The sequence below is a fragment of the Xenia sp. Carnegie-2017 genome, unplaced genomic scaffold, assembly GCF_021976095.1.
Source record: "Xenia sp. Carnegie-2017 unplaced genomic scaffold, XeniaSp_v1 HiC_scaffold_23, whole genome shotgun sequence".
NCBI lineage: Eukaryota > Metazoa > Cnidaria > Anthozoa > Malacalcyonacea > Xeniidae > Xenia > Xenia sp. Carnegie-2017.
In genome coordinates this window covers 542,591-555,665 of record NW_025813486.1, presented here as the reverse complement: position 1 = coordinate 555,665, position 13,075 = coordinate 542,591, and the positions used below count along the sequence as shown (strand labels likewise).

At 34.2% G+C, this 13,075-nt stretch overlaps 2 long non-coding RNA genes across 3 annotated transcripts; both read right to left on the bottom strand.

Annotated features, from left to right (window-relative positions):
• Positions 1-3,663: 3,663 nt before the first annotated feature.
• Positions 3,664-4,092, bottom strand: LOC124448317. Its single transcript, XR_006949017.1, has 2 exons — positions 3,868-4,092; positions 3,664-3,792 (listed from the first exon to the last, which is right to left on the bottom strand). It is a non-coding gene; the product is annotated as an uncharacterized LOC124448317 (long non-coding RNA).
• Positions 4,093-7,665: 3,573 nt separating this feature from the next.
• Positions 7,666-9,815, bottom strand: LOC124448923. 2 transcript variants are annotated; one of them, XR_006949326.1, is made up of 4 exons: positions 9,699-9,815; positions 9,166-9,550; positions 8,365-8,464; positions 7,666-7,687 (listed from the first exon to the last, which is right to left on the bottom strand). It is a non-coding gene; the product is annotated as an uncharacterized LOC124448923 (long non-coding RNA). The 2 variants fall into 2 exon arrangements; XR_006949325.1 differs by lacking the exon at positions 7,666-7,687 and having other exon boundaries at positions 8,351-8,464.
• Between the last annotated feature and the right edge of the window lie 3,260 nt (positions 9,816-13,075).

Here is a 13,075-nt window from a genome sequence, read left to right as displayed (position 1 = left end):
AAATCCGAAATTTACAGTCCGAGATTCATATTTCATTCAAAGATCCATAACTTGCCTTTTATCATTATTGGGCTAATGCTTACATTCAACTATGGTTAACACACAACAACCATGTGTGAACTGTGATGTGTCTAAAAAGGGTTACTTCTAACTTCATATAAGGTTGAAGAATTGAACTAATAAAAAACGGCATGATTATTATTAATGACGATACATGCCAAAAAGCTCAAAATTAACGTAAAAGACTAACAGCAAGATTTACGGTAAGATTCTTACTTACTGTTTACTTACTTTGACTATCGTGCTCAAAGTAAATACTGCATGCTTTAATGCTGAATGCTCCTGATATTTTTGAAAAAAAAGGCAGAAATATTTAAGAACCAATCCTAAAGCTAGGTAAGCTTAGAGAAAAAGACGCAAATAAACTCATTTAGGCCGTGTTCAAATTAAATACAAATTGAGCAATAGTCATTTGAATGCTGTCGCTTGAGTTTGTCATTGTGGTCGCCTTTGTCTCAGATAAGCTGTATTGAACTCTTCTAAATCAATTTAAATATATTTTATTATTTTATTATTAGAAACTACGTAATTTGTCGGTTGCTATGTCCTTTTACGATGAACGTATAACTGTATCGACTTTTCAATTGACACTAAACGGACAACAAACTATGCGTTGACAGTGTGAGTTAATCACTGTATAAAAAATATTGTTCAATAGTTGTGAAGTATTTTTCTTGGATAAAATTGATGAAGTTGATACATAATACAAAACAATTATGTCGTGAGCTTTGGTGATGAAAAACAGTCTTCAAATTAATGAAATTTCAGTTTCAAGATTTTAAAGGGTTATTTACAATGGATGATCCAAATGGGAATCGTACTCTTTATTATTTAAAGAATGTAAGTACTTTTGACGTGCTTGGCTTGCCATATAAGTGCGTATCAAAATTTAGGTTAGACAGAGCCAAACTAACAAATTCTTATACTAGTCGTATCCGCATGCATGTGTGTTGTATAATGGTTACTTTAAGCATCCTTTGCTGGGCATAAATCCTTATTCAAATATCACGATTTGCAACTGGTTGATTAATCTCAAGAAATTTGAATCACTATTACTATATCAGTCTTATATGGATGTCTTCTCTAGTATTTGGTAATAAATTTATGTTTTTCCCACTTTCCAACCGGATACTGAAAATCAAACAAAACTTCTGAATTTGCTCACTTTTAAAGTTTGTTTAACTTTGTAGAAACGATCTCTGTTTCTTTAGAATGTTTACATGCTTTATTTAATGGCAAACACCTTACTCATTAATGGTTGAAAGCGTAAAGAAATCAAAAAAATATATCAACCATAAGAAATACTACTGACTCTGTTAGTTCATTTTTTTGATGTTCACAAATATGAAGAAAAAACAGGATGTATACTTGGGAAATTTGTTTAAATTTACATTTCCGTTCTAAGTGGTTGATTTGAAACAAGGTCAAGTGGTAGATTAGCTTTATAGTGAAGTACAAAGTTTTTACATGCAGTGTCAGTGATACAGTCTATTATTCCCGGAGTGCAGCGAAGATGTCTCAATTGTTGACAAGACATTGCGATGATCAAGCACTCCTGGAGGCTCAGGCTATTCAAAGTTTTCTTGATGGTATAAATGATTTCGATCGTATCGTTCGTATTGTCGCTAAAGCTAAGATAACAAACGAAACCACTGCTCGCATAGCGCTGAAACAACTACCGCCCATCGTCGCTGATATGTGCAATAAATTCGAATTATTGTTTAAGGCATTGAAAGGTGAAAATGCAAAAGTATCACAGAACCTGGAAGAAACTGTTGCAATACTTGGCACAACAAAGAAAGATTTGACTTTAAAGACACATAAAATGGAAGAGCTAAAGCCGAGGCTTGCTTCATTTAGAAATCAACTATGCAATTGCAAAGATGAATTAAAAATTGCCAATCAATCCTTGTCGAAGGCCAATGATGCCCACAATATCGCAGAAAGAAACCTTGAAAAAAAACAACGACAACAAAAATGGGCATGTGTATTCGGTGGGTGTTTATTAATGTGTAGCGGACTAACTGCTATAACGATCTTGAAATATAAGTTGTCTGTCTTGCATTATGCTAAGAGATTATGTCCTTAGAATAAAATACTGTCACTTTTGCTTTTAACGAAAAGAGTGAAAACTTAAATGCATGTGCATTGGTGTCTAGTTAACACGTATATTTCAATTTAACATTTTCTCCTGAATGAACATGACAAGTTTTAAGGCTAAGATAAAAATCTCTTCTTCATGTCTTTTTGTATATTTGTTGGGACGTTATCACTTTCAGGTTATGTGGTGCACTTTGTTCTTGATTTGACAGTGTTTAAAGATGCAGTGAATGAAGCTAAAAGTAGAGTTAGTTCTACAGAAGAAAACGTGCATTCTTGCGAAACAAGAATCATAAACAAGGAACGTGAAATTGATAAGCTTGAAAAGCAACTTTCAAAAGCTCAAGACGAACATGATTTGCTTCAACGACAAGTACAACAACTTGAGATGAAGAAGGATGAATTAGAGCGAAAGAAAACGAAATGTGCTGACTTATCAACGAAATTAAAACAAAACTATTCTATCGTGAGAGTCATTTTTGCGCGAAGCAAAGTTTTGGAATTCGAAACAAAATTTAGCAGTAACTCGCTTGAGAATTTGCTCGGAACGTTAAAGGAAATTGCTGAAATAATTTCGACAAGTGCAGAAAGCAAACGTGAAGTTGCTACCTTCTTCTCAAGGGAAATAGATTACACAGTATTTTCTCAAAACTTGAAAACTCTTTACGAAATTGATAAAGACGATATGCCATTGTTCAAGCTTGTTGATGAATTATCCTGAAACATGTGAACCCGATATGATTTGTGAAGATATTTAGTGTTGGGATTTATAATGACATACTTTATGCCCACATTTGCATTTAGAATACACTATTAGCTATCTTATGTGGTAAAATTTCTAGCATCGAGCACTGTTCTAAAAAGATTGTTTTTCACTTGATATGATGATAAAAGCTGAACAAATACTCTTGACATTGCATGGGTTGTTATAGTTAGTAGAAAATTTGATTATTCTTTTTTACAATAGGCGAGATCCTCTTGCAATGACCACCAAAGGTTATAAATGTTTGGTTCTTTTTCGCTGCAACAAATAACTTTTTCATACTGTTTTCATAAGAATAAACTATCTTTTTTTTACATATCCAACATTGTTATTTGTTGATTTTTGATCTATTTTTCATTGGTTGGCTATCAATGTCATAAATGCAAAATGAACCATATTTTCTTACTGTGAAGTAATCTCAAAAGCATTACTACAGTTGCAAGAAAGAAAGTTCCCGTTTAAAAGGCGAAACTTTAGTTGAATTTGTCAAGTTGAACTTCCGTCAAATTGAATTTTAATGAAAATGTTTTTAGGTGCGTTTACGTCTCTAATATGAACTTCAATGAACTACAGCTTTTGCTTTGAAATTGAAACGTTTAAAAAGCTTTTTCAAGAAATGTTCTTTTGACGGACTCGACATTTATAGAAAGAATTTTTGTGAGATCGATTACAGCTTTCTTCTTGTAACTCACATATATAAATGCAAGTATAAACATCCTTGTCCTCATACTGGACTGAAATTTATCTGAAATTAATGTAATACTCAAATTAATCGCACAAGACTTGACAATGCCAACTACAATAGCTATAGAATAAAGAACCCATGTATAAGAATAGGGAAAATCTGTGTCCATCATTTCCTTCTTAGCCTGTAAAAATAAAAAGCATGTTATGAAAATACCTACATGAAAAACGATAAAAGCTGCGACATTATGAACACCAACCCTTTATTTGAGCCAACGAATAAATGACAAAACTCGGTTCCAGATCATCATTCAAATACAAACGTTGGAATTTCAAACCATTTTCTAGCCTACCTTTTCTATTAGTTTTCTAAGCACTAAATGCATCAACTTGTTTGCACTAACTGTGCTTGTTCACTTCATGTGACACCAAAATGGAGGTGACTGTTGTGCCGATATTAGCGCCCAATCTAAGAGGAAAGGTACACTCGAGAGAATTGAGTGTAACCATCCACTTGATTTGTGTGCTAATAACCTAATTATAAGTAAGCCAATTCTGACGAAATGAGCAAACACTGACGTAAATATAGAAATTAACTGCACAAGACTCATCAGGTCCGTGCCAACTAAAATAGCAATAGAACAAACTCCCATTGAAAAAAAGAGGAAAATTCTGTGTGGATCATTTTTTTAAAGCCTGTAAAAATAAAATTAGGTTATGAAATTACGCACGGTACAAAGTTAGGAACTGCAACATATTAAACACCAATCTTTTAATGAAACCAATGAATAAATGGCAAAACTCTGTTCAAGATCATCATTCTACTGCACACATGTGATTTTTCAAAACTATTTTCTAGCCTACCTTTTCAGTCAGTTCTTTCAGCAATAAATGCACTAACTTGATTGCACTAACTGTGGTTGTTCACTGCATTTGACATCGAAATGGAGGTAACTGTTGTGCCGATATTAGCACCCAATCTAAGAGGAAAGGTACACTCGATTCAATTGAGTGTAACTATCCACTTGGATTGGATGCTAATATCTTAATTGTAAGTAAGCCAACTCTGACGAAATGAGCAGACACTGACGTAAATATAGAAATTAACTGCACAAGACTCATCAGATCCGTGACAACTAGAATAGAAATAGAACAATGCTTCTATCTAAATAAAGAAGAAAAATTAGTCTGGATCATTTTTTTTAGAGCCTGTAAAATAAAGACAATTGTTATGAAGATACGTACAGTAAAACGATAAGAACTAGCTGCGACATATCAAACACCAATTCGTTCTTGAAACCAATAAATAAATGGCAAAGCTTGGTTCAAGATCATCAATCTACTGCACACATAGGATTTTTCAAAACCCTTTTCTAGCCTACCTTTGCAATCAGTTCTTTAAGCAATAAATTCCCTAATGTAGCGATAGTTGAACGGCACACATAATGAATGAATAGTGAATGAATCCAAAGGATAACTTCAACTAGACAAACAAAAAAAAATAGTCGGATAAGCAACTTTTGATTAAAGTGTTTGTTACCTGTGAAAGAAAAACACCTGCGAGAACGATGTGAGTACTCTCTTCAATTTCTGACAGAAAACTTTTCCTATAATCCAACACTTTGAAAATCAACTCGAACTGAATGCTCTGAGTTCCAACGCCTATCTCACGTGACTTCTTTGTGAACCGACCAATAATGAAGTAGAATTCAGGGCATGCGTTGCGTTTTGTAAAAAGTTATTTTGAGAGCTATGAAAACAAAATAATTTATTTTCGAATATTTGCAATGCAATACTTTTCACAATAAATTTGTTGATAGAAAGGCTATGAGACATTTTAAATAAAAACATTTTATTCAATTGTACATAAACAACGAAACTCTCTCTCTTTTACCTTCAAAGGCTTCTTCATCTTGCTTAGCAGTTCAGTTCTATGAAGATTCTCTTTCCAAGACAAACTGGAAATCTACGATTTCTCTTCTCAAAATCAACAGCATTAAAAATGACTAGCAACATCCAACTGTAGCTAAGCGAGGACGCTAAGATACTTTTAAATAAATAAATAAATGTAGCAGCTGGCGTTCCATGGGACGCTTGTGTCATCAGACATTTTAATATGTCGTGACATTAAGCATTTGAAATATCTTTTCAATGTCAAAAATATCTGATCCCAATTTTGCTGTAATTTTCGGTAATGACAGAAATTTACGATATAATTTATTTGTCAGCTCTGTGTACAATAACTCTTTCCAGGCAAACAACTTTTTCACAGCCAGTGTTTTCGTCAGAATTAATAAACTGTCTTTGTTTTACATTATATCAAAATTGTAATATGTTGAGTTATGACTTGTTTTTTTTATTGGTTGGGTATGAATTTTAAATACAAAAAAAACAATATTATCGATATGCATTACCATTTGAAGGACAAAACTTTAGTTGGCAAATTGAATTTAAATGGAAACGTTTTCAGCTGCGTCTCTTATTGGAACTTCTATGAACTTCTGCTTTCATATTGAAACGTTAGAGAATTTTAGCAGTTCGTCAGAACATTTTGTCTTAAATGACTCGACATTTGTAGACAAAATTTTCTACGACATTTTATACAACGTTCATCTCGCCACTTACTCCACATTGATGCAATTGATGGGGATCTTTCTTATTGAAAGGATTGGATAAGAGATTAGTATTCCAGATTATGATTCCAGATATAATGAATAAAAGATGACAAAACGCAGTTAATGCAACTTTGTCATCTTTTGTTCAATGCATCTGAAATCTCAAAAAAATGCAGCTATGTCATCTTTTCTTCAGTAAGCTTTGCAAAATGCACTATGATCAGCCTTGTTCACAGAAAAAGCCACCAAAACGAAGGCGACTTTTGGGCCGATATTAGCACCCAGTCATTGCGTTAATCATTTTCTTCGTAGACTTTAACTGCCTAATAAAGGATTCACTGACAAACTTGACTGTCCTTGCTTGAAATGTTATGTTCAAAAACTAGTATTCTCGTAGTCTTTGATTTAAAAACGAAAGCTACGACATTACTCATTTTTGAACACAACTCTTCCATATGCGCCATAACTCTTGTGACAAGTTTATTATGGGGCTGCAAAAAACGACATCATATTGTTCCCCCTTTCCAACTTTCCAAATTTACAGGCAGTCGTACATCAGTTCTTTTATTTTGAACAATTCTAATGACGATAATCACAATTACAACCAGATGAATCTAAAATAGGAGAAATCGTTGCTTAAAACGGCAATAGCTAAGTTAATCTTCACGATTGTTAGACACGTTCAATTTCCGTTTGAAGGGCATAATTTTGGTTGGCAAAATAAATTTCAGTGAACATGCATTTAGATGTGTCTTTTATTGGAACTTCTATGAACTTCTGCTTTCAAATTGAAACGTCTGAAAAGCACTTAAAGTAAAAACGTGCATGCAAACCTACGTTACCTCATTGAAGGGTTTCGTTGAAATTTGGCTTTTTTGATGGGGATCTATTTTAAAAAAGGGATAGGATACCAGATTAGGATAGCAGATCAGGATACCAGATTAGGATACCAAATGAGGACACCAGATTAGGATACCAGATTAGGATACCAGATAGGATTCCAGATACAATGAACAAAAGATGACATAACTAAATTAATGCTCTGTCATCTTTTGTTCAATAGATCTAAAATCCCAAGAAAATGCAGCTATGTCCTCTTTTCTTCAATATGAACATGGAAGCTTGACAAAATGCATTATGGTTCACAGAAAGTGCCGTCAAAATGAAAGCGGCTGTTGTGCCAATATTAGCAATCCAAGCAAAGTGGATGTAAACGCTCAATTATTACTAAGCCAATGTTGACCAAAGAAGTTGACGCTGACTTGAATATAGAACTGGATGCACAAGAATCGTCAATTCAACACCAAGTAAAAAGGCAATATACCAGGACCCTGTTGAAAGGATAGCTTGGCCGTTTTCTTCGTAGCTTGTAATTGCCAAAGGAAGGTTTAAATGATTAACTTAAGTGTCAATGCTTGAAATGTAATATAGAGGAAAAATCTGTGTGGATCATTTTCTTTAGAGCCTGTAAAAATAAAGACAATTTTTTTGAAGATACGTACAGTAAAACGATAAGAACTGCGACATATTAAACACCAATTCTTTGTTTGAGGCAATGAATAAATGGCAAAACTCGGTTTCAGATCATCATTCAACGGCAAACGAAAAATGTTTTAAAATCATTTTATAGCCTACCTTTGCTATCAGTTTTTTAAACAATAAATGCACTAGCTTGTTTGCACCAACTGTGTTTCTTCACTTCATATGCCACCAAAATGGATGTGACATTATGCCGATATTAGCACCCAATCTAAGAGGAAAGGTACACTCGATTGAATTGAGTGTAAACATCCACTTGGGTTGGGTGCTAATATCTTAATTGTAAGTAAGCCAATGCTAACCAAATGAGCAGACACTGACGTAAATATAGAAATTAACTGCACAAAACTCGTCAGCCCCGTGCCAACTAGAATAGCAATAGAACAAACTCTCATTGAAAAAAGAGGAAAAATCTGTGTGGATCATTTTCTTCACAGCCTGTAAAAATAAAAAGAATTGTTATGAAAATACGTACAGAACAACAATTAGAACTGCGACATATTAAACACCAATTCTTTGTTTGAACCATAAATGGCAAAGCTTGGTTCAACATCATCATTCTACTGCACACATTGGATTTTTCAAAACCCTTTTCTAGCCTACCTTTGCAATCAGTTCTTTAAGCAATAAATTCCCTAATGTAGCGATAGTTGAACGGCACACATAATGAATGAATAGTGAATAAATCCAAAGGTTACTTCAACTAGACAAACAAAAAAAAAATAGTCGGATAAGCAACTTTTGATTAAAGTGTTTCTTACCTGTGAAAGAAAAACAGAGATGGTTTCATTAATAGTCAGGAACACAAAGATTGATCTATTACTTCTACAATTTTACATTGTGATACTTACATCTTTGTAGAGAATAGATCGTGTAGGTTTGTGCAATCTTGAGAAGTAATGTTCGTGTTGATTTTGCCCAGCGTTTCGACAACCTTAGCGGTGGCGATTTTCAGAGTCACTTTAATAGGAAAATGGGTGGGAATGTGACTTCTTTGTTCCTGACGAAAGACTCGTAGAATTCAAATAAAACTTCACCGTTCAGGTAAGCCTTGTTTAGTTTTTAAATTCTACTTCATCATTGGCCATTTCACAAAGAAGTCACCTGAGATTTTAAAGCAATGTGTTCGTGAACAGCTGTTCAAGACGTTTGAAAGAACAACAAAAAATTTATTTGCTCGTATTTGCTCATATTAGTAAATTTTACATTTTGCATAGGTGTTGTCTGCAAAGGAATTGCAGAAAATTCAATTTTCTGACCAGTCAATGTCTCTAGTATTCCTGCATCAGAGGTTTAAACCAACCATTTTAAAACATAGCAGGCTAATATGCCTGCTTTAAGCGTTCTAACTTTATCTTTAAGGTAAGCTAACAATGACGGCAAAAGATTATTGTAATTGTTTACCTTCACTTTTGTCTAAATATTTATCGGTATCTAATATCTTGGCTAGTAAAATCATTCCTGTCAGCCGGTAGACATGTTGAAATTTCTTGAGCGATTCGCAAACAGCAATCATATTCGCATTTAGTAGCGTGATACCAGATAGTAGTTCCTTGTTCACATTCGCCGAAGATTCGTCTTCCTCTTCTACGAGAACTATGTCAGAACTCTCTGTAATTTCTGTAATTTCTGACAGAAAAATTTTCCTATAATCCAACACTTTGAAATACAACACGAACTGAATGCTCTGAGTTCCAACGCCTATCTCACGTGACTTCTTTGTGAATTGACCAATGATGAAGTAGAATCCAGTGTATGCGTTGCGTTTTGTAAAAAGTTATTTTGAGGGCTATGGAGTCAAAATAATAAAATTTGGAATGTTTACAGTGCAATACTTTTCACAATAAATTTGTTGATAGAAAGGCTTTGAGACATTTCAAATAAAAACATTTTATTCAAATGTACATAAACAACGAAACCCAGCAATTCTCTGTTACCGTTAAAGGCTTCTTTATCTTGCTTAGCAACTTCTATAAAGATTCTCTTTCCAAGACAAACCGGAAATCTACGATTTTTCTTCTCAAATTCAACAGCGTTACAAATGACTCACAACTTTCAACTGTAGCTAAGCGAGGACGCTAAGATACAAGTAAGATCATAAATAAATGTAGCAGGTAGCGTTCTATGGGAACGCTCATGCCATCAGACATTTTAATATGTCGTGACATTAAACACTTGAAATATTTTGACATTGAAAAGATATCTGATCCCAATTTTTCTGTAATCTTCGGTAATGACAGAAATTTACGATATAATTTAATTGTCAGCTCTGTGTACAATAACTCTTTCCAAGAAAACAACTTTTTCACAGCTAGTGTTTTCGTCGGAAATAATAATCTATCTTTGTTTTACATTATATCAAAATTGTAATTTGTTGAGTTATGACTTGTTTTTTTTTATTAGTTGGGTATGAATTTTAAATACAAAAAAAAATGTTATCGAGATTCGTTACCATTTGAAGGACAAAACTTTAGTTGGAAAATTGAATTTTAGTGAAAAAGTTTTCAGCTGCGTCTCTTATTGGAACTTTTATGAACTGCTTGAAACGTTAGAGAATTTTAACGGTTCGTCAGAACATGTTGTCTTAAATGACTCGACATTTGTAGACAACATTTTCTGCGACATTTTATACAACGTTCTTCTCGCCACTTACTCCACATTGATGCAATTGGCAAATTGAATTTCAGTGAACATGCTTTTAGATGTATCTTTTATTGGAACTTCTATGAACTTCTGCTTTCAAGTTGAAACGTTTAAAAAATAATTAAAGTAAAAACGTGAATGCAAACCTACGTTACTTCATTGAAGGGTTTCGTTGAAATTTGGCTTTATTGATAGGGATCTTTTTTAAAAAAGGGATAGGATACCAGATTAGGATACCAGATTAGGATACCAGATAGGATTCCAGATACAATGAACAAAAGATGACACAACGAAATTAATGCTCTGTCATCTTTTGTTCAATAGATCTAAAATCCTGACAAAATGCAGCTATGTCCTCTTTTCTTCAATATGAACATGGAAGCTTGGCAAAATGCATTATGGTTCACAGAAAGTGCGGCCAAAATGAAAGCGGCTGTTGTGTTGATATTAGCAACCCAAGCTAAGTGGATGTAAACGCTTGATTGCTACTAAACCAATGTTGACCAAAGAAGTTGACGCTGACGGGAATATAGAACTGGATGCACAAGAATCGTCAATTCAACCCCAAGTAAAAAAGCAATATACCAGGACCTTGTTGAAGGGATAGCTTGGCCGTTTTCTTCGTAGCTTGTAATTGCCAAATGAAGGTTTGAATGATTAACTTAAGTGTCAATGCTTGAAATGTTATGTTCAAAAACTCTAGTATTCTCGTAGTCTTTGATTTAAAAACGAAGGCTACGACAATACTCGTTTTTGAACACAACTCTTCCATATCCGCCATAACTCTTGTGACAAGTTTATCATAGGGCTGCAAAAAACGACATCATATTGTTCCCCCTTTCCAACTTTGCAACTATTCAAGCAGTCCATCAAGTCTTTATGATAATAGTCACAGTTACAACAAGATCAATCTAAAGGGGAGAAATTTTTTCTTTGAACGGCAATAGCTAAGTTAATGCTCACTATTGTTGGACACGTTAAATTCAAAATTGATCAACTAACACTCTTAAAGACAAATGAAAAGAACATTAAGTGATAGGTTGGTAAGATAATTGGAACCTGTTAATGGTATTAAGCACACCTCTCTGTCTTTCAAACCTCTTTTGAGTAATATGAAATTTCACTGTCCATTGTGTCAGCACTTATACAGACACTGCCTGCATGAACGCAAATCCACAATAAACTTTTGCTTGAATTGAGCTATTTCAACAATATCAAATCAAAAAAAATATGAAATAAGAAAATATCAAATAAAAATCGCCCCAGTCACGAGAGACGAAACGAAAAGCTCAATCGGATTACTTGGAAAACGTGTTATATCAATATGCGAGTAATGCAGATTACTTTTTAATAACAAACTTCCTTGTATGACAGTAACTGGCATCAGAGAGCCCAAAAATGGAAAGAGAGAAAACGAAAAACATATAAATCAAACACGTGACTATGAATGCAAACCAATAATACTTCATCGGAGTATTTCCAAGAAACTAGGCGTCTTTCATAAGGATCTTTCTAATGAAAGGGATTAGATACAAGATCATGATTTCAGACAGATATATTGAAGAAAGAATTACGTCATGCAATTTGAAGAGCCTCTCTGAACTCTCCAGCCTTCCTCCAAAATAGAGGTGACTGTTGTGTAAATATTAACACCCAAGATAAGAGGATAGGTACGCTTGATTGAATCGAACGTACTTATCCACTTAGATAGGGTACAAATATGTCGATTGTTGGTAAGCCAATGCTGATGAAATGGGTAAGCACTGACGTAAATATTGAGCTTATCAGCACGAGACTCATAAGCTCAGCGCCAACTAGAATAGCAAAATAACCAAGCACCCGTGTAAAGAGATATCTACGTAAATTGTCTCCTTCATAGATGGCAGTAAATTTCCTAATAATTTCCTAATAGAAACGTTATAGAGTGTCACGTGAGTCACTTTCAAAGAAACAATAATTTTTCATAATATTGTTAAATTATGATTTTTAATGTCGTCGGAGACTTGATCCACCTTAGCAGAGTGTTCTGTGATTGTGTGAAGTTTAAGTTTTTTTTGATTTCTTATATTTTCAGTAAAAGGTGATAAAATTTCAACAGCATCGTAATTATTCCCGAGTCTAGTAGCTAACTCACAAGTGAGGTAACTCGACACAATTACGCTTCTTAATGGGTTCAAAAGGCAGTTCAGTCGATCAGAAAGACAAAGCTTGGCCCATATACGTAGAAGCCTGACTCAACTACAATTTTTATAGAGTTCTAAAAGCACTTCGACCAATCACAAAGACACAGCTTGACTTATAAGTAGGGTGCAGTGGCCTGGTGGCAGGGGGGCCGAGCCCCCCCCCCCAGCTGTTAATTTCTGGGGGCGCAGAAATGAATATGAGTCACGAAGTTTTAAATTTGGGCTAGCAAAATGAATTGAAGCAGAACAGTTATTTCCACAGTTATAATATACAGGTAATGAAGTTAACTGTAGAGAAAAAGGAAGATTGATTAAAATGAAACCTTGTAAGGGTCGTCGTTTTACAGTCAATTAAGGAATAAAGTAATTGAGGAGCATTCTTGATGTTTCTTATGTGGCCACAACACCTGACTTGTCAATTGTCACAATGACTGTAGACAACATCCACGGCCAAATTTAATGTCTTCTTAGGGGGCGCAACAAGGCCT